Source organism: Pristiophorus japonicus, chromosome 5 (assembly GCF_044704955.1).
Source record: "Pristiophorus japonicus isolate sPriJap1 chromosome 5, sPriJap1.hap1, whole genome shotgun sequence".
Lineage (NCBI taxonomy): Eukaryota > Metazoa > Chordata > Chondrichthyes > Pristiophoridae > Pristiophorus > Pristiophorus japonicus.
This window is the reverse complement of record NC_091981.1, coordinates 90,577,505-90,602,037: the sequence shown is the minus strand read 5'-3', so window position 1 is coordinate 90,602,037 and position 24,533 is coordinate 90,577,505. Positions and strand designations below refer to the sequence as shown.

The window sequence follows — 24,533 nt, the reverse complement described above, 5'->3', positions numbered from 1 at the left end:
GAAGGCAGAATATTATTTGAATGGCGGCAGATTAGGAAAAGGGGAGGTACAGTGGGACCTGGGTGTCATGGTTCATCAGTCCTTGAAAGTTGGCATGCAGGTACAGCAGGCGGTGAAGAAGGCAAATGGTATGTTGGCCTTCATAGCAAGGGGATTTGAGTACAGGAGCAGGGAAGTCTTACTGCAGTTGTACAGGGCCTTGATGAGGCCCCACCTGGAATATTGTGTTCAGTTTTGGTCTCCTAATCTGAGGAAGGACGTTCTTCCTATTGAGGGAGTGCAGCGAAGGTTCACCAGACTGATTCCAGGGATGGCTGGACTGACATATGAGGAGAGACTGGATCGACTGGGCCTGTATTCACTGGAGTTTAGAAGGATGAGAGGGAATCTCATCGAAACATATAAAATTCTGACAGGACTGGACAGGTTAGATGCGGGAAGAATGTTCTCGATGTTGGGGAAGTCCAGAACCAGGGGACACAGTCTTAGGATAAGGGATAGGCCATTTAGGACTGAGATGAGGAGAAACTTCTTTACTCAGAGAGTTGTTAACTTGTGGAATTCCCTGCCGCAGAGAGTTGTTGATGTCAGTTCATTGGATATATTCAAGTGGGAGTTTATATGGCCCTTACGGATAAAGGGATTAAGGGGTATGGAGAGAAAGCAAGAAAGGGGTACTGAAAGAACGATCAGCCATGATCTTATTGAATGGTGGTGCAGGCTCGAAGGGCCGAATGGCCTACTCCTGCACCTATTTTCTATGTTTCTATGTTTCTATGTCTATGTTTCTACTACGTTCGGGGTACGGCAAGCAGAACCTACAAAACCCGGCAAAACCGCGAAACAGCCCTAACTGTCAAAGGAAGGATTGGTGAGCATTATCCCTGTTGCCCTAGAGTCTAACTTAGCTAGAGATAGGGAGTGGGAGGTGGGTGGTGTTCTTCTGCTATATCTCTTCTTGTGTGTGTATTAAAGTGTTCCCTATTTTGAGATTGTAAGATTTTGACAATACATTAAATACTGTATTTTTCTTTCTTGAATAAAATCAAGGTTTCTTGCACCAAATCCAGTTGCCTGCTGCACTTTATCACATCCCTAAATAAATCCAAAGTCTAAAATCGAGGGAGTGGGAGCGATTCGAACCGCTCAGAAGGTCAGAAGTGAACCTGACCCCCACACCACCCCCTACAGCTTGCTGTGTGCAAATTGGTTGCCGCGTTTCCTACATTATAAGAGTGACTACACTTCAAAAATACTTCATTGGCTGTAACTTGTTTTGGGACATTCGGTGGTCATGAAAAGCGCTATAAAATTAAAGTCTTTCTTTCTTTTTAACTTCAGCAAAGACTAATGCATGCGATATCTTTGCTTCACCAAAGAGGTCATGACTGAAATCTGACAACAGCTGCAGCCACAACTGCAACCGCAAGGTAGGGCAAGGACCGCATTGACAGTGGCTGTCAAGTTGACCATGGCTCTTAACTTTTCTGCGCCTGGCTCGTTCTAGGTTGCTGCTGGAGATATAAGCAACATCTCAGAGTTTGCAGTTCATTGCTGCATAAGGGACGTCACTGAGTCTCGCTATACTCAGAGAAACAATTTAGTCTCATTCCCTCTTGCAAAGACAAGCAGATGAAGCGAGCATTGTGTTTGCATGGATTGCAAGCTTCATGTGATTGCATGAGTCTCCTCTGAATTCGGTTATTTTCATGAAGGGAAAGGGTTTTCACTCCTTCAATGTGCCGCTGGTATACAACTACAGGCAGCACATCACACAGGTCAATGCCCGTTATCCTGGCAGTAGTCGTGATTCCTTCTATGGCAGTCCTTTGTGCCACCTGCATTTGACACACCAAGTCAAAGGCTAGCAACTTGGCAACAAGGGTTATCCATTCAAGACTTGGCTCATGACTCCTTACGGAAACCCATGCATATGCATTCAGGAGGTTAACAACGAAAACTATGCTGTCACAATGAACGTTATGGATCACACCATCGGTATCCTCAAACAAAGTTTCCAGTGCCTCACCCTGCAATACTCAGCTGATTGGGTATCAAAATTTGTGGCAGTAAGCTGCATGCTGCACAATCTGGCCATTATGAGGGAACAGCCTTTGCCACTACCTATCAGGTGAGAAGCTGAGCAGCAGGAGGTAGAGCAGGAGGAGGAAGTGGAGGAGGAGGAAGTGCAACAGGAAGTGGAAGACCTTTTGGCTAAGATCAAGTGTAGTATCTGTTCTTATCAGTTTAATATCCCTGATGGGGACATGATATTGAATTGATTTTTGGACAGGGAGCTGGATCAGGGGCATGCCCCGTCCACTCCATGCACCGACCTGGTATTGCAATATTTCCAGGAACGGTGCAACTTCGCCTCTCGGCCTTTTGGCCTAAGATCAAACACATTGGCGCAAAGTGATCTTTGGCGTTAGAGTTGATCTGGAACGAAATTGGATTAAAAATTTTTTTAAAAACAGGAAGTGGAAGAACAGGTACAGGAAGGGAGATTGTAACTCAGACAGACCCTTTCTGCTGAGCTCTATATGATCAAATAATTAATAAACAATACCAGAAACATCAACTGTACCTCCCATTCGTCAACAGTTTCACACTTCTTACCTTTCCTCTGTCACATTATCCTCTTTCCAACAACATAAACCCCCCACCAGAAAATGAACATTCCATTCCAATTTTATTAATGTAATCATTACTTAATGCATACAAAAAAATAAGCTAATCACCCTTGTGCATTCCCTTAGTGCCTGTCTTCTGTGCGCCTTTGCCTATCCTAGTGCTCCCAAGAGGTGCTTGCCCAATAGTTGCATCATGGATGATGGAAGGCTGCTGACTTTCAATTGAGGAGACTGCAGATGGCCTTGGAGGGCAACTTCGAGCAGGTCTGGGGCTTGAAGGCACGACTTCAGACTGCACCATCTCAGTATGGGCTGCAACAGTCTGGGCTGGCTGGCCTACAAGCAACAGGCAGGTCACTGGCAGAGTGGCAGGGGTGGGAGCAGGAATGCTGTCATCCTGAGAGGGGCAGACAGTTTCTGTTCCATGGAACTATTGCTACTCTCCTGGGACGGTGCATCTGAAATCAGCTGATCTGTTGGAGAATTGATTGATACACTGCTGTGATACCATGGAAGCCCCTTTGAACACGGTTATCCAGAGCCATGATGGCAGCAGCCTGAGCTTGCAAGACAGCAGTTTGAGCTTCCACTACAGCACTCAGGCTTTTGATGGAAGCTGTTTGGGCTGCAATTCAAGCGGAGACAGTGGACATCAGACGCTGCATCAGGTTGGGTTACATAGGTGTGCTGATGGAGATTGCCACCTGTTCCATGTTAGAAAGGATGGACTCCAAGGCCTGCGCAAAACCTTCTGACAAGTTGGTGCTGGACTCCTCCATGAAAAGTTCCCTCTAAATTTATGTTTCAGACGTGACACCTTTAAATTTGTTGCGCATCATATGCGCGGTATTTTAGAAGAAAGAGCTTGTGAGCAGTCTGAGCCGTACTTTCCCGATTGCTGCACGGGTGCAGATGTATGGAGCTTAGAGGCAACATTGCCTTCATGCTACTTGACATTGTGTGCAGGCTTTCTGGCAGGCTATCCAGTACACCCTCCTCTATCCTTCCATCTACTTAAAAAAAAAATTCTTGGGATGTGGGCGTCACTGGCAAGGCCAGCATTTATTGCCCATCCCCAATTGCCCTTGAGAAAGTGGAGATGAGCCGCCTTCTTAAACTGTTGCATTTCTTGTGGTGATTGAACTCCCACAGTGCTGTTAGGGAGGGAGTTCAGGGATTTTGACTGAGCGGCGATGAAGGAACGATGATATATTTCCAAGTCAGGATGGTGTGTAGCTTGGAGGGGAATGTGGAGGTAATAGTTTTCCCATGTGCCTGCTGCCCTTGTCCTTCTAGATGGAGGGTTGCTAATGGTATACCTGAGAGGGGAAAGCGATAACCAGTAAAACTACAGGCCAGTCAGCCTAATATCTGTGATGAGGAAGTTATTGGAAACCAGTATCAAGGGCAAAATAAACTTTCATTTGGAAAGGCATAGGTTTTTCAAGGAGAGCCAGCATGGATTTTTTATAGGCAAATCAGATCTGACAAACTTGTTTGAATTCTGTGATGAGGTAACAGAAAGTTGATCAAGGTAGTAGTGGGATGTTGCATACATGGACTTTTGGAAGGCATTCTATAAAGTGGCATACAGAAGACTTGTTAAGAAGATGAAAGCCCATGGAATTAAAGGGAAAGCTGCAATATTGAATTGGATCAGTAACAGGAAGCAGAGGATGGTAGTGGATGGATGTTTTTCAGAATGGGAAGTTGTTTTGCCATGGTGTTCCCCAAGGGTCAGTTTTGAGTCTATTAGACTTTTAATTTTTTATAAACAGCCTAGACTCAAGTGTAGAGAGCAGCATTATAATGTTTGCAGATTATATGAAACTTGGCAAAGTAATAGATAGTTATGAGGATAGTTATTGAATTCAGGGTGACATAGACAGGATTGTTAAATGGTTAAATGGGCAGAAGCATTGTAGATGGAGTTCAATGCAGAGAAGTGTGAAATGTTGCACTTTGGGAGGGCTAATATGGAAAGATAGTATAATATAACTGCCGTAATTTTGAAAAATGTGTATGAGCAGAGAAACCTTGGTGTCCATATGCACAAATCATCAAAGGTGGCAGGGCAAGTTGATAAGTGGTTAGCAAAGCATACGGGTTACTTGGGTTTATAAATAGAGGTGTAGAATATGAAAGCAAAGAGATCATGCTAGAACTTTATAAATCACTGGTTAGGCCTCAACTGGAGTATTGTGGGCAATTCTGGGCACCAGACTCCAGGGAAGATGTAAAGGGCATAGAAAGGGTGTAGAGGAGATTTACCAGGATGTTACCAGGGATGAGGGACTTCAGTTATGTGGAGAGGTTGAAAAATTAGGACTGTTCTCAGTTGGAACAGAGAAGGTTAAAAGGTGACCTAATAGAGATCATCAAGATGATGAGAGGTTTTGATAGAATAGATAGAGAAAAACTATTCCCTCTGGTGAGTGGGTCAATTTAAAATCATTAGAAAAGATCTAGAGTGGAAATGAGGAGAATTATTTTCACTCAGAGAATTCGCAGGTCTACAATGCTCAACTGAAAAGGTGGTGAAAGCTGATTTCATAAATAATATTAATTGATAAGTTCTTGAGGATGAGGAATTTGCAGGATTATAGACAAAAGCAGGACATGGGACTAAGCTCGACTGCTCTTTCAAAGAACCAGCACAAGCAAGACAAGCTGAATGGCCTCCTTCTGTGCTGTAAGTTTCTATGATTCGATGATTCGATGAAGTGCTTTGTTGCTTTTCTTATAGAACGATATGATAGAAATGTTCAAAATAATGAAAAAGTGGGACTAGATAGTTAGAGGCAGGTTGTTTCAGTCGTTGACAAGGGCCCATGGATACAAGATTAAATGTAAGATATTTAGAACAATGGGTAGGAGAAACTTCTTTACATAGATAGTTGAGATTCTTTGGAATTCACTTGCAGGTTTAGTGGTTGAGGCAGATGCTATGAAAACATTCAAGATTAGATGGATAGGTAGTTGATGGACCACAGCAGCCTCCTCAAACTGATGCAGGCTCTCATCCATGATGCACCATCTGTCCACAGCTGCTCACACCTGTTGAATGTGACCTTCTCCTGCAAGGAGAACATTTTGCATTGACTTAGAATACATTGTGCACTAAGGTCTCTGGAACAGTATAGATGGTGTAATGCAATTTAATTGCAATATTTAGCTATATATTTTGGTCACAGGTAACTTCCCATTTTGCCCATGTATGCGAAGCTCAGGAAATTCTTGTCATGTATGCATGTGATCTATTTCATTAATTCACATAAATGTTGTGCTTTTCTTTAAGGCCAGGTAACTATTTGCACTTTTCCTGCCATGCCTATACTATACATGTGCACAATACTATGTTAAACCTCTGTCATTCCTTCCAATGCCTGCGTATACCCTCTGTCTACTGATCATGCACCCATTGAGAATATTTGCCACCTCTTCATGCCATTTAAACATGTCAGATCTCATCAACAAAATTAACTTTCTTTGCTTCATCCTCTTTCAGGTAATTTTGCTCATTTCACAGCTGGTTAATCCAGGTTAAATGGCTCACTTGATACTTAATGAATTGCTTAGAACTGCAGGTGTGCTCTGATTGGCTCATCAGCTGTGTGCACATTCTAATAATATCGATCTAACATGAATCATAATGTTCAAAACAGTGCATTTCTGAGAGCATATTACAAAGCTAATTAAAGAAAACTCATATTTTCCACATAGAAAGAAGAGATTAATTCGCTTAATCCTTCTAACTGTCTTAACAAATGCTTTATCTTCTCCATCATAATCATTGCTCCCCTCACCAATTTGATTCGAAACTGCTTGTCATGTCACTCCTGCTCTCCAAATTTGTAGTCTGACCTAACGGCTACTCTTTCAACTGGGTCTCGATAATTCTCATTCCTTCCTTCAGTCTTCAGTTCTGATAGCCTGAAGATCGTCTTTCATTGTCTAACTCAATATTTCTTATCACAGAACTGCCTTCAAATTTTACTTAACAACTGTTCCCAAGCTCCACTCTGTAAAGTCCTTACACAATACCACAAATCCACACGAGGCACATTCTATGGACAAGATCACTCCATGACCTGAACCTTTATTCACAGGACCAAAAAGTGATGACCCTGCATGGGACCTTCCTTTATATACCTGGATGACCAGGTGAGGAGTGTCTCCCACAAGTTCACCCCCTGTAGTCAAGGTGTGCATTTCTTATTTATATACAGTATTGCAGTGTTGTTACATAAAGGTTACATACATGACATCACCTCCCCCTCAACATCTTATTGGGATCATAGGTTAAGTCTCTCGGGTGGTCTGCGCTCTCTCGTGGAACGCTGCAGTTGAAGCTCTGGTTGTTGAGCATTGGTATGAGTGTCTGTCACCTGTGGTGATTCTGGCTGACCGCAGGGAATGTGTATGCTGCTGAATGGTCTTGTCGCTCGTTCACTGGCGGTGGTGTGAATACCATCTCATGATCTTCCTCAGATTCCTCAGTGTCCATGCTGAACCTTTTCTTTACTTGGTGCAGATGCTTGCGGCGTATCTGCCCATTGTTAAGTTTAACCACGATGAACCTATTCCCCTCTTTGTCTATTACCGTATCCTCAAGCCATATGGGCCCCAAAGAGTGATTGAGAACAAATACGGGGTCATCAATTTCTATACATCTCCCCCATGAATTTCGGTCATGGTACTCATTTTGGGACTGGCGCTTGCCCTCAACAATGTTGGACAGGACTGGATGAATGAGGGACAGCCGCGTTTTGAGTGTTCATTTCATGAGTAACTCCGCGGGCGGGACCCCCGTGAGCGAGTACGGTTGGGACTTATAGGCCAACAGGAGGCGCGATAGGCGGCATTGAAGGGAGGGTCCTTGATTCCTGAGCATACCTTGCTTAATGATTTGGACCGCACGTTCCACGTGGCTATTGGAGGCCGGCTTGAATGGCGCAGTCCTGACGTGGTTGATGCCATTGCCCGACATAAACTCTAGGATTTCGTAGCTTGTGAAATTTGGGCCGTTATCGCTAACAAGGATGTCCGGCAAGCCGTGGGTCACAAAGACTGTACGCAGACTCTCCATGGTGGTGGATGTCATGCACGAATTCAAAATGATGCACTCGATCCATTTCGAGTAAGCATCAACCAAAATGAGAAACATTTTTCCCATGAACGGGCCTGCGTAGTCTACGCAAATACGTGACCATGGCCTGGTGGGCCAGGGCCATGGGCTGAGCGCGGTCTCCCTGGGGGCATTACCTAGCTGGGCACACGTTGTGCACCTGCGAACACAGTGTTCCAGGTCTGAATCAATTCCCTGACACCACACATGTGACCGGGCAATGGCCTTCATCAGCACGATGCCTGGGTGCTCGCTGTGGAGTTCCCTGATGAATGCTTCCCTGCCCCCCTGGGGCATGACTACCCGGCTGCCCCATAGAAGGCAGTCGGCTTGGATGGAGAGCTCATCCATCCGTCTATGAAACGGTCTGACCTCCTCAAGGCATGCTTTGTTTGCGGGTGCCCAGTCCCCAGTCAGGGCACATTTCTTAATCAAGGTTAGGAGGGGATCTCTGTTGGTCCAGAATTTGATCTGGCGGGTTGTGATGGGGGAGCCTGCGCTGTCAAAGGCATCGCCAGCCATGACCATCTCAGCGCTTTGCTCCGCTGCCCCCTCAGTGGTGGCCAGTGAAATCCTGCTGAGCGTGTCAGCGCAATTTTCAGTGCCGGGCCGGTGCCGGATGGTGTAGTCATACGCAGCGAGCGTGAGAGTCCACCGCTGTATGCGGCATTGACAGCCTTGCTGTCTGACAGCAGGGATGTTAATGGCTTGTGGTCCATTTCTAATTCGAACCTCCTGCCAAAAAGGTACTGATGCATCTTTTTCACCCCATAGACACATGCGAGCGCTTCCTTCTCAACCATTCCATATCCCCGTTCAGCTTGATAGAGCGACCTGAAGGCAGAAGCCACAGGTTGTAGTAGGCCCTCAGCATTACCCTGCTGCAACATGCACCCAACCCAATAGGACGATGCATCACATGTCAGAACCAATTATTTACGGGGGTCGTACAGGGTCAACAACTTATTTGAACAAAGTAGGTTCCATGCCCGATTGAAAGCCCGTCCCTGACAGTCCCCCCAAAACCAATCGCAACCCTTACAGAGAAGCACACGAAGTGGCTCCAACAATGTGCTTAAGTTCGGCAGAAAGTTCCCGAAATAGTTCAAGAGTCCCAGAAATGAACACAACTCCAATGTGTTGCAGGGCCTGGGCGCTCGTCGAATCGCCTCTGTTTTGGATTCGGTAGGCCGAATCCCGTCTGCAGCAACCCTCCTGCCCAGAAACTCGACCTCGGGAGTCAAAAACACATACTTAGACTTCTTGAGTCGCAGGCCTATCCAGTCCAGTCGGCATAGCACCTCCTCCAGGTTGTGGAGGTGTTCCTCGATGTCACGACCGGTGATGAGGATGTCGACCTGAAATACGATCGTTCCGGGAATGAATTTGAGCAGGCTTTCCATGTTTCTTTGAAAAATCGCGACCGCTGACCGAATGCCAAACGGACACCTGTTGTAAACAAACAGTCCCTTGTGCGTGGTGCTGGTAGTCAGTAGTTTAGATTCGTCGGCCAGTTCTTGGGTCATGTAGGCTGAATTGAGATCCAACTTGGTGAACAGCTTGTCGCCTGCCAGCATGGCAAAAATGTCCTCCGCTCTCGGGAGCGGGTATTGGTCTTGTAGGGACACCCGGTTGATAGTGACCTTGTAGTCGCCACAGATTCTGACTGAGCCATCCGCTTTTAGGACGGGAACGATGGGGCTCGCCCAGTCGCTGAATTCAACGAGCGAGATGATGCCCTCTCTCAGCAACCGGTCCAACTCGCTCTCAATTTTCTCCTGCATCACATACAGCACAGCTCTGGCTTTGTGGTGCACTGGTCTGGCTTCCGGGGTGATGCGTATCACTATTTTGGTACCTTTGAATGTCCCGACGCCAGGTTGAAATAGTGACTCAAATTGCTGTAGGACCTGTGAGCATGAACTTCGCTCCACAGATGACATGGTGTGCACATCCCCCCATTTCCAGTTCATCTCAGCTAGTCAGCTCCTCCCCAACAGTGCAGGACCATTGCCCGGGACAATCCAGAGTGGCAGCCGGTTCACCGATCCATTGTGTGTGACCGCCAACATTGCACTGCCTAGCACTGGAATGATTTCTTTGGTGTACGTTCGTAATTGTGTCTCAATGCGTTCTAGTTTGGGTCTGCTGGCTTTGAGTGGCCACAGCTTTTCGAATTGTTGAACACTCATGAGTGACTGGCTGGCCCCTGTGTCCAGCTCCATGCGTACAGCGATGTCGTTTAATAGGACTTTCATCATCATAGGTGGTGTTTTGGTATATGAGCTGTGAATGTTTGCCACATGAACCCGCTGAACTTCAGCATCCATTGATTTGCCCCAAGTGTCATCCTGCCTCGCAGACCCCTTATCTGGTTCATCCGCCTCATTTTTTAGCCTGGTTACAGGCTTTCTGCACATTCTGGCTAAATGGCCACAGAGGTTACAATTACTGCAGATGAACTGTTGAAACCTGCAAGTCCTGGCAGCATGTCTGCCCCCACACCTCCAGTATGAACTGAGATTCCAATTGTTGTGAACAAAAGAGCTGTTACAAGGCATTCCTCGCTGATTGTCCCTTTGACTGCTCTTGAGCACCCTGTTAGTGGGTGTCAATGGCCCCATCCCGGGCCACATTGTCCACTGGGGGGGGCGTAAATGTCCGTTCAGCCTGCCATTGTCTCTGTTGGAGACTTACTCTTGAGTCTATTGCTGCCTGGGGTGTGTCAAACTGCCCTTGCCTGCCTGCGGGGCTCTGTGTCGCGTTTATGAAATTGACTCCTTGATCCATCGCCACGCTGGAGGCAGAATTGCGCGCGTATATTATCTTGGTTTCCTCCTCTCCCGCCATAAAAGTCTGAGCCATCAACACCGCCGCTTCCAAGATCAAGTCCTTGGTCTCAATTAGCTTTCTGAAAATCCCAGCATGACCGATGCCCTCAATAAAGAAATCCCTTAGCATCTCCCCCCTGCAGGCGTCTGTGAACTTACAGAGGCTGGCCAAGCGCCGGAGGTCCGCAATGAAATCCGGTATGCTCTGTCCTTCCCGACGTCAGTGGGTATAGAATCTGTGTCGGGCCATGTGTACGCTGCTCGCTGGTTTGAGGTGCTCACCAATTAGTTTGCTGAGCTCTTGAAAGGTTTTGTCCGCCGGCTTCTCGGGTGCTGGCAGGTTTTTCATGAGCGCGTAAGTCTTAGGTCTACAGCTGGTCAGCAGATGAGCCCTTCGCTTGTCGGCCACTGCGTCTCCCAACCAGTCCTTAGTGACAAAACTCTTCTGGAACTTCTCAATGAAATCGTCCCAGTCCTCACCAACACAGTACCGTTCATCTGTGTTGCCGGTGGCCATTCTTGTGGGTCGTTGATTCCTGTTTCTCGTCGCCAATGTAAAGACTTTACACAACACCACAAATCCACACAAGGTACATTCTATAGACAAGGTCACTCCATGACCTGAACCTTTATTCACAGGACCAAAAAGTGATGACCCTGCGTGGGACCTCCCTTTATATACCTGGATGACCAGGTGAGGAGTGTCTCCCACAAGTTCACCCCCTGTGGTCAAGGTGTGCATTTTTTACATATATACAGTATTGCAGTGTTGTTACATAAAGGTTACATACAAGACACCCTCCATAGTAACTGTCTTCTCCGTTCTTTCATGCAACTGCTCCACAGCTCAATTTCTGATAATCATCTCCTCAGTTTTTAGAAATAAGAAAGGAATTTTTCCATTCAGTATCCAGGAGTTATGCCTGTTATGCCTGTAATGTCAGCACAGGCTTTTTAGGATCTCCCCAGAATCTAGCATTATAATGTTTTCTTCCCACAATCCTGGTTAAATAGCCTGTCCAAGACTAGAAATTTGATTGACGAATGGTTGCTAGAAGCAGTTATTTTTGATGTTTTTATATTTTTTTCAGGTTTCAGCTCAGGTATGAAGTCCTGTCTCATCACCAGTGCCAAATCATTGTGCTCCAAGAGTAATATAATTAAGCACAGCAAAGCAAATGATTATTGCAGTCAGAACCTTTGGTATTTTGAAAAACAAAATTCCAGTTCTGGGACACATTGCAATCTGGTTCTAAGAAAGTCTGTCATATCTTTGCAGCTTGACAGGTTTATGTCAAAGTTATGCAGAACATGACAGATTTTGGTAGACCTGTCTCAGATTGACAACAACAGGAAATGTTCGAAGGAGAATACATGGGGCTAAATTTTCGACAGGTTTGTGACTGGTTTTTCACCTGGGCAAAGCGCAAAAACTACTTCTTTTGGCACTAAACGAGTCGCACAACATTTTGCAGCCGGGTGGACAGTGGTTTTGCTGCAGCGCTATAACTTAGCATCTGCTCGATGTTTTCCCCGTTTGGATGATGTCAATCGGCGTGCAACACTGCGCTATTGTCTCGAGTGGAGGAAGAGGAAAAGCCTTACATCAGCAGCACATAATTTGAACGGCATGTTTGACCATTGCCTGGCCACTCTATCCCACCATGTTAGATAGTGGTGGGATAGAGTGGCACACTATTCACACTCTTATTCTAAAATGAGACACGACACAGGAATGGTTAAGGTGAACAAAATAATTTAATAAACATTGTAAACTTGTTAAACATAATTTTGTAACTTAAATAAAATTTGAACTTGAACAGAATTTGTAAAATTTTATAAAATAACATCAACAAATCAACAACAAAACAACAACCCCTGCACCGAACGTCTTTTAACTCTGGCTCTAACCCCCTCATGTTAACCCCCATCCCTCATGTCATGACATTACCCAAGTTGGTACCAAGAGTTTGTGCAGCTGTATTGTGGGGAGAGACAATGGAGACGCCATGTGTGGATCCACTGGTGAAGCTCGAGGTATGGAAGGCCTGGCTTCTGAGTGGCGAGCCTCTTGCTCGATGTCGCTACTCACAGGTGATGAGGGTCTGGGTGTGACACTGGGGACTCCAGTGTCACAGATGGAGGTCATCAATTGCGTGTGGGCATTGACAGTCTCGCAGGTTTTTTGGCTCGCATGGACAATCTGCGTAACGTTTGCAGAGAGTGTCGGGATGCTTGCGGGAATCCTACCCAATATCTCTTGTAGCTGTTGGTGAGCTGGACGCTCTCCCTGGACAGTCCCGGTGTGCGTCTGCTTGTCTGTTAGCAGACTGGCTTTGCTGACTCACCCTCTGGAGAGACGGCATACGGGATTCAACCCTGGGAATGCGTGGCTACACGCCACTAGTACTCGGGGCCTCGGATGGCTCAAAACCCTGGAATGTTTCTTCCTTGAACGAGGTGCTGTCCGTAAGAAAAAGAGGAGTTAAGTGCATCTGCCCCCACTCCCCCGCCCCCCACCCCTGCGAGTAGGTTGTTCTGTCCGCTCTTCTTCTTAAATTCCTCATCCTCACCCTCGTCCTCCTTCTCCCCCCCACTTGACGGCCTGAGGTTGAGGTTTCCAATGAAGGATTTGCCGCATGTGACTCCTCATCTGGAAATAAAAAAATAACAGACGAGTCGTTAGCAGCAGGGGAGGGGGCAGGGTGACATCAGTAAGATCATATAGCACAGGCTCACTTGAAGCCTGTTACTCCATTATATGTAGTCCAGAGACACTGCATCATATTGCCCCAACCCTAGTCCAGTGACACTACACCACATTGCCCCAACCCAGCCTGGGGAGTGTGCAGGACTTATTCTCAGTATCGAACGAGGGGTCAGCACCCCCATGGGCAGTTGCCCTCCCTAAGGCATCAATCAGACCAGCTATTCTTTCCTCGATGTCTGTCAGAGGCATGGTTCTGGGTGGACTGCCACCTGTCCATCGCTGCTCCCGTTGGTTGTGGGACACCTTTCTCTGCAAAGATGACAATGGGAATGGTTACCAGAGGGCCCTTCTGCTCTTGTGGCACACACAGATAGCCACAAAAGCACTTATACCATACCGCATGCATTTAATACATCCTCTGTTTAATGGCCCTGGAAGTTGCATGTGATTTATGAGGAAGTCATCGAAGTGCAGAAACATCTTTCAAGATCTCAGAAAGCAGTCTTAATAATGTGTAAAGGTTATTCATGGTAAATAAGGTGCAACACTAAGCCTACCTATACCAACAGCATGAGAACAATAGTGTGTCAGTTTTATAATTTAAGTAATGAAGGAGTGCATCAATAAAAATATTACTTAATCTAACGACCCTGCAAAGGTCATTAAACCTCTTATGACACTTTGTGTGAATCCTTCGGATGGCGTCGATATAGGAGACCTCCTCAGATATGCTAGTCCAAATTCTATGAAAAACCACTGGGAGGGGTTTACTTGCACCTGCCCTGTTTAATTCTGCCTATCTCCTTTCCACAGCAGTGACAAGGGCCTAGTTTGCCTCACTGCCGATCTTTCTGGCTCTCTGCCCGCTCCCATCTCCTTCCATCATGAATTAAATCTAAAAATGTCTGATTCAGCCCTGGGGTGTACTACGCATGCACGGGCGCTCCCTGACAGCTGTCCAGAAACAGGAAGGAAAAAAAATTGCAAAAATAAAACATTGCACATGCGCAGATGGCACGAATTTTTATCTGCTCGCAAATTTCGGCTCCGCCGCACAAATTCAGTTGTGTAATGCCGGATTTATCGCTATTGCTAACGCTATTGACCATTTGCCGAATTTTGAAAGCTCTGGTGGTAACGGTAACCCAGCGGTTAAAAAAAAAATGTCATCACAATTATCGTCTGAAAGCAGTCAAAATCATTAAAACCCCAAAATCTAGCCCATAGGGGTAGAACAACAGAAAGCATATAGAATGTGGTTCGTTGCCACATTCACATTGCCCTCACTCACAATCACTTCATAAGGTGGCTTCACCTTTTTTCCCATTGACACATGAAGAAGATTAGGGGTTAGGTATGAAAGAATGATCCTCTGCAATTTGTGACCTATGAAACATTTTAATGTTGTTCTCACTTTATTTGCTATGTTGCATATTTGGGCATAACCTTTTTGATGGTGTTGAAATCTAGGAGGTGTCTTGAGAAGTTGAGAGCTATGGGCAAGGAAAGGTGATTCTTCTCATCTGAGCTGACACAGGATCCAAAAATGAGTTCAGGGAAGTTCTTGTTCCTGTGCAGAGCATAAGCCTCCTTTTTATAGAATGAGTTGGAATTTGCGATGAGAATAATGGTGAGTGCTGTATAATGGATGAAATCTGACAGCAACTTCTCGAGTTCACACATGCAAGGTTAAACACGGAAATCCAGAAGTTGCTGTCAGAGATACCATGCTCCTCCACAGGGCGTGCTGTGCAGTCCTCACTGATAGACTTGACATTGCAATGACTGCAACATTAAAAATGGCTGAAAAAGTTAGGGCAGGTGCATTCATAAGAACATAAGAAATAGGAGCAGGAGTAGACCACCTGGCCCCTTGAACCTATTCTGCCATTTAATAAGATCATGGCTGATCTGATCTTGGGCTCTGCTCCACTTCCCTGTGCTTTCCCATAACCCTTTATTCCCTTATTGCTCAAAAATCTGTCTATCTCCGCCTTAAACATATTCAATGACCTAGCTCCATAGCTCTCTGCCCCAGGCTCTCGGGCACCCTTGCCATTGTCGCCAACATCTGGGAATGCATGGCCTCCACCCTTTTTTCATAAGCCCCAACATCGATGGCTTGTCTGAGTCCTCTTCAGCAGAATTCACGTGTGCACTCGCCCCCTGGAGAGATGGCACTCGAGGGTCCCTTTGCCTCTCACCATGCTGCAGCCTGCTATGCCCCAGTGCAACACCCAGTGCAGACTGATCTGCTATGTCTAACTGATCCGACAGCGTATTTCCAGTATCTGAGCTGGCACGTGTGAGTGTAGGAAGCAGTGACGCAGTGCTGCCTGCAGTGCCCCCCTCTTCCTCCACCTCATCCAACATGGTGCCGACATATGCAGTGGCCTCCAGAGTATCGTCCAGGCTCGTGCTCCCAATGGCCTTTTGAGTATCGGCATGGCCATGGCTGCCAGTGCCTTCTTGGCTCTCGTCCAGGCTTTGGCTCCCAATGTCATCATCAGCCTCCTCATGGCCATGGTTCCCAGTGCGTGATGAGGATGTCGTCCTGGAATACGATCCATCCGCTTTTAGTACGAGAATGATGGGGCTCGCCCAGTCGCTGAATTCGACAGGCGAGATGATGCCGTCTCTCAACAGCCGGTCCAGTTCACGCTCGATCTTTTCCCTACCATCACGTATGGCACCGTTCTGACTTTGTGGTGCACTGGCCTGGTGTCCGGGGTGATGTGTATCACTACTTTAGTGCCTTTGAAAGTCCCGACGCCAGGTTGGAATAGTGAATCTAATTGTTGTAGGATTTGTGAGCACGAACTTCGCTCTACAGATGACATTGCATGAACATCCCCCCATTTCCAGTTCATCTCGGCTAACCAGCTCCTCCCCAACAGTGCAGGACGATTGCTCGAGACAATCCAAAGCGGTAGCTGATTCACTATCACATTGTGTGTGACAGCCAACATTGCACTGCCGAGCACCGGAATGATTTATTTTGTGTAAGTCCGTAATTGTGTGTCAACACGTTCTAATTTGGGTCTACTGGCTTTAAGTGGCCATAGCTTCTCAAATTGCTGATCGCCCATGAGTGACTGGCTGGCCACAGTGTCCAACTCCATGTGTATAGGGATACCGTTTAATAAAACCCTCATCATTATTGGTGGCATTTTGATGCATGAACTGTGAATATTCGCCACATGGACCTGCTGCACCTCGGCGTCCATCGATTTGCCCCAAAGGTCATCCTGCCTCAAAGAACCCTCTTCTGGTCCATCCGCCTCATATATTAGTGGTTGCAGGCTTCCTGCACATTCGAGCTAGGTGGCCACTAAGATTGCAGTTGCTGCAGACAAACTGTTGAAATCTGCGAGATCTAGCTCAGTGTTTTCTCCCACACCTCCAGCATAAGCTAAAGTTTCCATTGTTGGGAACAAAGGGGCTATGGCCAGGCATTCCGCGCTGACTGTCCCTTTGACTGCTCTTAAGTACCCTATTAGTGGGTGTCAATGGCCCCATCCCGGGCCGCATTGTCCACTGTGATGGCGTGAATGTCCGTTCAGCCTGCCATTGTCTCTGCTGAAGTCCTGCTCTGGGGTCTATTGCTTCGGTCTGCCCTGCCTGCCTGCAGGGCCCTGAGTCACATTGATGATGTTTACTTCCTGATCCATCGCCGCGTTTGAGGCAGAATTGCGCGCGTATATTTTTTTCGTCTCTTCCTCCCCCGCCATGAAAGTCTGAGCCTTCAACGCCGCCGCTTCCAACATCAAATCCTTGGTCTCAATTAATTTGCGGAAAATTCCCGCATGACTGATGCCCTCGATAAAGAAATCCTTAGCCTCTCCCCCCTGCAGGCGTCTGTGAACTTACAGAGGCTGGCCAAACGCCGGAAGTCCGCTATGAAGTCCGGTATGCTCTGTCCTTCATGACGTCGGTGGGTGTAGAATCTGTGTCGGGCCATATGTATGCTACTCGCTGGTTTGAGGTGCTCCCCGATCAATTTGCAAAGTTCTTCAAAGGTTTTGTCCGCCGGCTTTTCAGGTGCTAGTAAGTCCTTCATGAGCACGTAAGTCTTTGGTCCGCAGCTGGTCAAGAGATGAGCCCTTCGCTTGTCGGCTGCTGAATCTCCCAGCCATTCTTTCATAATGAAGCTTTGCTGAAGCCTCTCGACAAAATCATCCCAGTCTTCCCCAATACAGGACCATTCCTTTATGCTACTGGTGGCCATTCTCGTGGGTCGTGAATTCCCATTTCTCATCGCCAATGTAAAGTCCTTGCTCTACAGTATGAAACCACACGAGGCACATTCTGGGGATAAGGTCACTCTGTGACCTGAACTCTTTATTTACAGGACTCCAAAGACAGTGACCCTGCTTGGGACCTCCCTTTTTATACCTGAGTGATCAGGTAAGGAGTGTCTCCCACAAGTTGACCCCTTGTGGTCAAGGTGTGCATCTAGGTTGAGTGTATACAGTAATACAGTGGTGTTATATTGTGGTTACATACATGACATGAAGAGGAGGGTTTCATCCAAGAGTCGAGACAAAGAACCCGACATATCATAGGTTAAATGATTCTCCCAATATCCTACACCAGGCCCATCCCTAAAAAGAGAATAAAAGAAAGACCCAGGTCATCTCAAGGCAGACGGTGAAGATAAGAACTGTTCGTACCACCAGCCGTCTGTCTGATCGGGACTAATAACAGCTATTTGCCACTGTCGTACGTCTACTAAGTATATCCTGATTGTGTGTTGTGTTTGACTATATTTGAACAATCGGACCCTTAATAAATTGCCTTATATCGCCTAAGACCCTTTGGGTATCTGTGAATGACCTGTGATCCTGAATCTTACAAGGCGAATGATGCCGTTCAGCCTTTTGTGACAATGGGCCACGGTCCGGTCATGGATGGAGATCCCCAAGACCTACTCAGCAATCTCTCTCCAGGCATTCGTGATCTCTTCACGAGTCGATCTGCCTCTATCGGGGTACAGGACGTGCCTCCTTCCCTCCACAGCCTCCATGAGGGTCTCCAGTTCAGCGTCGGGAAATCTGGTCACCCTCCTTGCTACTGGTGTATTAGCCATGTCCTTGATTCAAATGCCGTCCCTGCTCAGGGCCGAGCTACAAACCCTGCCCTTTAAGAAGCCCAGGGAGCAGCTGGCTCATTAGCAGCAAATCAGCAGTAGGTGAATTTTGCGGTTCAAATGCCACTTCCTTCACTGCTGAGAGCAAAATCTTGGCCAATATTAAGTGCATCACTTTTTGGAGAAAAAAGAGTATGTTAACTTTTTTGGAAAAGTAGGTGGCATACAGAAAAGTGGCAGAAAGCATCTCTGATCCTCCATATGGTGAGTTACCCGTGAAAGATCTGTCATCATTTGGAGCCCAAACACAGTGAAGGAGAAAAATCAGTGGAAGTCACCTGCATTGATAATCTTGGCTACCTTATTGTAGAGTGGAATAGGCAGAGGCTGATTATTAATGCACTAAATAGCTGGAAATGATTTTATTATTTCTGCAAATTTCTGACATTCAAACCGTCTGTGTCTGACAGTTTTTTTTACTGTGTGTATGATACTGAAATACTATGTTATTTATCATAAAGTTTATCACTGGATAATAGAGTACTGGCTTCATATTTTTTTCCCTTAGATTTGAAGAAAAAAAACATTTTGAATTCTCCCTAAGGCTCTTATCAAATCTTCTGTTTTACAATCTTCCAGAATCACAGCACCTGAATTTGTAGCTGTCACTTGTCCACAACCATAGCCGGCAACACTCTGGGATTGTTCTGTGTGGTCCATTCAATCAGGTTTCATTTTTTGAATATAAAATTGTCAGTATATATGAAAAATATGCCTCTGCCAACAGAGTGCAGTGAGCTTCAGGGAGGCACAGAATAAATTGTGGATCATTTTGAACTGAGGCAATGATGATGGCTATGTCATCTTTATACTGTTCTGTGAAATGGAGAAAGCCCTTTCTTAAATAATGATATTTAAATGAACTTTATTTTTGATTTGCTATATATAAATTTACATACACACATTCACAAATACTGTATGATATAATTCTCATGTAATAGTTGTGTACTTTTTGTACTTTACATGTGTGCATAAAGATAACAGATGGTCTTTTGAATTGTGCATAAAGTTTACTATGAGCAAGTAATAGTAATGCACATATAAGTTTAGCCCACAGCAAATATAATCTCACATTGCTCGGAATACACACCCATGCAAAAACAAACTAGGAATTATCACTTGATATATGTAAATTCATTACGAGATGTTTAACTGGAAAATCTAATGATCAATCTTTTTCACATTTTCCTACTTTGTATACAATATTACGTGTGTCAGATTGTTTCCAAAGAAATTGAGTAACTGTATTGCATTACATTCATGGTTTCTGTAACATTCAGACCATCTATTGTTAAATATTATATTGCATACAAACTTCTTCGAAAATGAATGAAATTTCCCAGCCTTCTGCTGTAGTTAAATTATTAATTTGAATAACTTTCTTGAACACTACTCTTAAATTGCTTTCCATTTTTCAGTAGCCTATTTTCTCACTGTGTGTGGGTATCAAGGGATATGGAACTCAGACAGGAAAATGGAGTTGAGGTACAGATCAGCCATGATCTAATTGAATCCCAGAGCAGGCTTGAGGGGTTGAATGGCCTCCTGTTCTTATGTTCCAGGGTAGTTTTAACATAAGTGGGAAGCTGACAGAATCAGATCAGCCATTCAGTTTCCACCCCACCTGACTACTTTCCGATGAATTCATTGGATTGTAAAACCAATGTGGTGTACAATGTGGAGCTGTTCTCATCCCATCAGTTTACCGTCGGGGTGGTGGGGCTGTGGTGTTGGGAGATACTTTATATAATAGTCATACTTTTCTAATATTACTTAAAACTTCCTTGGAAAGCTAATGGATAATAGGATAGCATATCGTAAAGAATGGAATGAGGCTTTCAATATATCTTTCATCCGCATTCCCTTGCATTTCTGCTCCTGATCGAGAGAAGTTGGAATGATGGACATTGGAGCAGTATTCACCTTGCCTAGAGGGAATCTGCTGTAAGTCACCAGTATGAGAAGTAGTTGGCTTGTATAGTATATTCACTATTTGTTCAGGCAGCTGTTGTTCCCGTTGTGCCATCATCTGTCACATGAACTGTAGTTGCTTCTCATGCAGCTGCTGCTGCTGGGCACACAGCTCACTCAATTCATGCGTGACATGCTGCTCTATATGAAGAATATTCTGCCAGAAGAAGTATAACTCTTAAAGCAATGCATCCAAGCTACAAGCTGTGCCTGTGCAAGGTTGGGACATTGTAAAGGAAAAGTAACTATATATTTTACTTACTGTACAAAGGAATATTTGCAAAATATTAATTTGTATGTCAATCATGCACTGTTACTAAGAGTGAAGAGAGAGATCAGGAGAAATGTCTTTACACAGAGGATTGTTGGACCATATAATGCTTTGCCACGGGGAGTGGATGATGCCGAGACTACTGCATCTTCTACTGGGAAAATTGAATGCAGAGCAAGATTCAGAGATATTGGCAGTGAGCAGGGCAGAGGGATTAGTTTTGAATTGCTCTAGAAAAGAGCCAGCATAGACTCGATGAACTGAATAGGCTCAGTCTACACTGCAAACTTCTATGGTTTTGTTAAACCCAGAAAAATATTTCAGCAGGAATTCACAGGTTTCTAAACTTCATTGTTGGAGGCTTGCCTCCCAGATACTCTCAAATATGCCTCATTTGATCAATCAAATTATCTAAGTATGTTACTAGATTTTGCCATATTTCAAGCTCTAATATTGTAGAATTTACCAATATTTTGCAAAGATTCTAGGTACCTTTCCCCTACAGAGGAGAAGAATCCCTTTCTGGGCTTTTAAAATGAGTTTAAAGGGGCAGACGAAGCCTGCGGGGGATAAAAGGGGATGCATTCATGGAGACCCTCCCCCCCCCCCCCAGTGTTTGGACTCATAAGAAAGGGAATTCAAAATGGACCTAAATTACAGAAGCTTGAGATCCCCTAAACATCTATGGGAAGGAGCATATCAATTTTAAGATTCTACAACATTTTGGCTGCGAAAAAGAGTTACCAAATACAGGAGGTGGGGCCAACCTCAAACAAATTGTTGTATTAAAGACCCCAGACTGTCTGGGGGAACTATTCACCCTCTAAGAGATAATCAAATTACCCAATCAAGCACAATGGAAATCATGGTCAAGAAACTGGACAATCCTAAAACAATGCAAAACCAGTGATAGCACATTCTCACACCCTAATCGAGTTACTGCTGACAAAGGAGACATTTGAAAATCAATGGACAGAACAATTCAAATAGAGCCCAAGAGATTTGATTGGAGATAACGGAGCCTTTTTTTGGGATATATCTATCCCCCAGTTTTTACAAGGAAAGGAGCAGCACACAGACTAGCAGAACAAGGAAATCTAGCAGCACACAGAAACTAGCAGAAGACAGGAGAGAAGCAGAGCACAGACTGTAACTCGCACAGACTTGAACACAGACAGAAACAAGCAGCTGGAGCTGGGGAGTGAAGAAATGGAATAGTGAAGGAAACTACAAGAAATCGTCATGGACCGACCGAGCACGAGGCGCACGAAATGGAAGGTTGTCAGGAACCAAATTGACAACCACTCTACAATCTACTTCTGAACGGCCCAACGGGGGAGAAATTACCAAAAATGACTAACTAAAACTATTCCTAACCAAAGAAAGTGGGTATTTACCCCATACATCCAAAACGCAACTTACCGCATCAACCAACTGAAGACTACGCAGTCCGAAGTCCTCTCCTCCGTCCAGTGTACGGCTCGCCTAGAAGGCCAAGTGCAGCGAACCCCAAAACCGTGATTCACCGGAAACTGTCTAAAGGGATTGGTGAGCATAGCCCCTGAACCCTCAGAGCTATAACTTAGTTAGTTAGGGGAATTGGGAGGGGGGAGGCTGGGATAACTTGTGTAAATGTGTCTGCATTCTCCTCTTTACCCCATTTAGAGTTTAAGCTGTATTCTTTTCCCCACAGGCTGTAATTTGACATTGTATTCAATGTGTTGTACCCTTCAGTGTGTATTGGTCTGTGTGTGTTATTAAAGGTGTGCCTTCTACTTCTTTTTAAACACAATAAAGCCATACCTGCTTCCTACCTTGAAACCGATTGTCTGTCCAAGTTTGTCACATTCCCTTCATAATTCCAGTGTCTAGAACCAAGGGTGTGGGAGCAATTCGGAACTGTTCATATAAGGTCAGAAGGGAAAGCTGACCCCCTGCAAACCACCCCTTACAATATCATCATATTGTATTTTAGCTGTGTAGTCAAAAGAGAACGCAAGTCCTTTAATTAGCAAAATGAAAAAGATTACAGATGTAAGCATTAATTTCACTCATTTGGAAACAGGAACAGACTGAGTGCTGCAGCTTGAGCCCTGGTGCTTCCTGACTGATATTGGGCACTAAAAGGGTCATTGGACATTCCCACTTGCACTGGTCAGAGGATGAACTCACCTTTTGTAAGCCTGATGATTTGTAAAGCTTATGTTCTCCCAAGGCTTCCCTCTAGTTGTCCTTCACCAAAGTAAAAACAACCACAAGGACGTTTACATACAACAGCTGACCCACCATCTCCAATTACTGGAAGTAACTTGGTTGGCCTCCATTGTGATCTGTCTTCACCTGCTCTTTCTTTCACCTTTATCTTGACCAGAGGGTAATGGAGGCTTTCTGTACCAAGCACATCGCTGAATTCAAAAAGATGGTCACACTTTGACTAACTTCCACCTATTTTTGCGATAAGAATAATGGTGAGGTTAACAACATTTTGGAGTAAATCGGATAGCAACTTCCGGCGTCTGCACATGTGGAGTTAAATGGGGAAATCAGGAAGTTGCTGTCTGAGTTGCCCTGATCCTCCAGAAGCTTCACTCAAATGGTATTACGCCGAGAGAATCGGCATTAAATATTTGAAGAGTGTAAATTTCCAATACTTATCGACTGGACATCTACTAAACACGCCAGAAATAATTTGGGGATGTCCATTGAAATGTAAGTGAATTTTTAATGGCATAGTAAGTATTAATTACTGCTAAACCACCTCTCTGGCACTAAAAATTTACATTTAATGATGTGGCGTCTCATGCGTTCAGATTTTAATTATTGTTGGAGATCTAAAAAAACAAATTTAAATAGGCGGTGACGGTGCACAAATCACTCACCACTCGGTCGGTGCGAAGTCGGCGATTATCGAGACAATGCTTTCATTTTTTTGGGGAGGTGGTGGATGCTCCTGCCCCTCCGGTGTTCCCTTATTGACCAGTGGCGACCCCTTTTCTGCCCCGCGTGGGAAATTGCCCCGTGGGAAATTGCTCTGCGGGAGTGGATCGGCGGCCGCTCAGTGCCCACGACAGCTTTCCCCTGTGGGAAACTGTGGCTGGGTGGCGCATCCGCCCTTAAAGGGAGGGCGCACTGCCATGGCTCCCATTTTATTTTAATTGTCGGCCGACTCCAAAGGTCGGCCCAAAAATGGCGGCGACCTCTTGGGTGCTGGACTGCTGGCCTGGCCAAAACCCTCCCTCGTAGCTCAGTGGGTGCCACTAACATGGCTGCAGTGTTTGCAGCGGCCCTCCCCTTTAACTGAAGAGGAGGGATGTTGCTACGCCTCAGCACGGCACTGATGGCACTAACCGATGTCCGCCCCGCACCACGCCGACTTCCGCCTCAAACACCGCCCGGAAGAAAAAAAATGTAACTAGCTCAATTTCGTTCCACTCTCTGTCACATGGATTGGGGCGGGTAAAAATCCTAAAAACTAGTGAGCACACCTCCTTTCGGTCGGAGGGCAATTTCCCAAAATGTTTTTGTTACATTTTCTTTCTGTCTCTTTTATAAGAACATAAGAACATAATAAATAGGAGCAGGAGTAGGCCATATGGCCCCTCGAGCCTGCTCCGCCATTCAATAAGTTCATGGCTGATCGGATCATGGACTCAGCTCTACTTCCCCACCCGCTCCCCGTAACCCCTTACCCCTTTATCGTTTAAGAAACTGTCTATTTCTGTCTTAAATTTATTCAATGTCCCAGCTTCCACAGCTCTCTGAGGCAGTGAATTCTAAAGATTTACAACCCACTGAGAGAAGAAATTTCTCCTCATCTCTCTCTTAATACCACCTTCCTTT

At 45.5% G+C, this 24,533-nt stretch overlaps 1 pseudogene; it reads left to right on the top strand.

Moving 5' to 3' along the window:
- The first annotated feature begins 2,203 nt into the window (after window positions 1-2,203).
- Window positions 2,204-2,373, top strand: LOC139264807 (U2 spliceosomal RNA; annotated as a pseudogene).
- The last annotated feature ends 22,160 nt before the right edge of the window (window positions 2,374-24,533 follow it).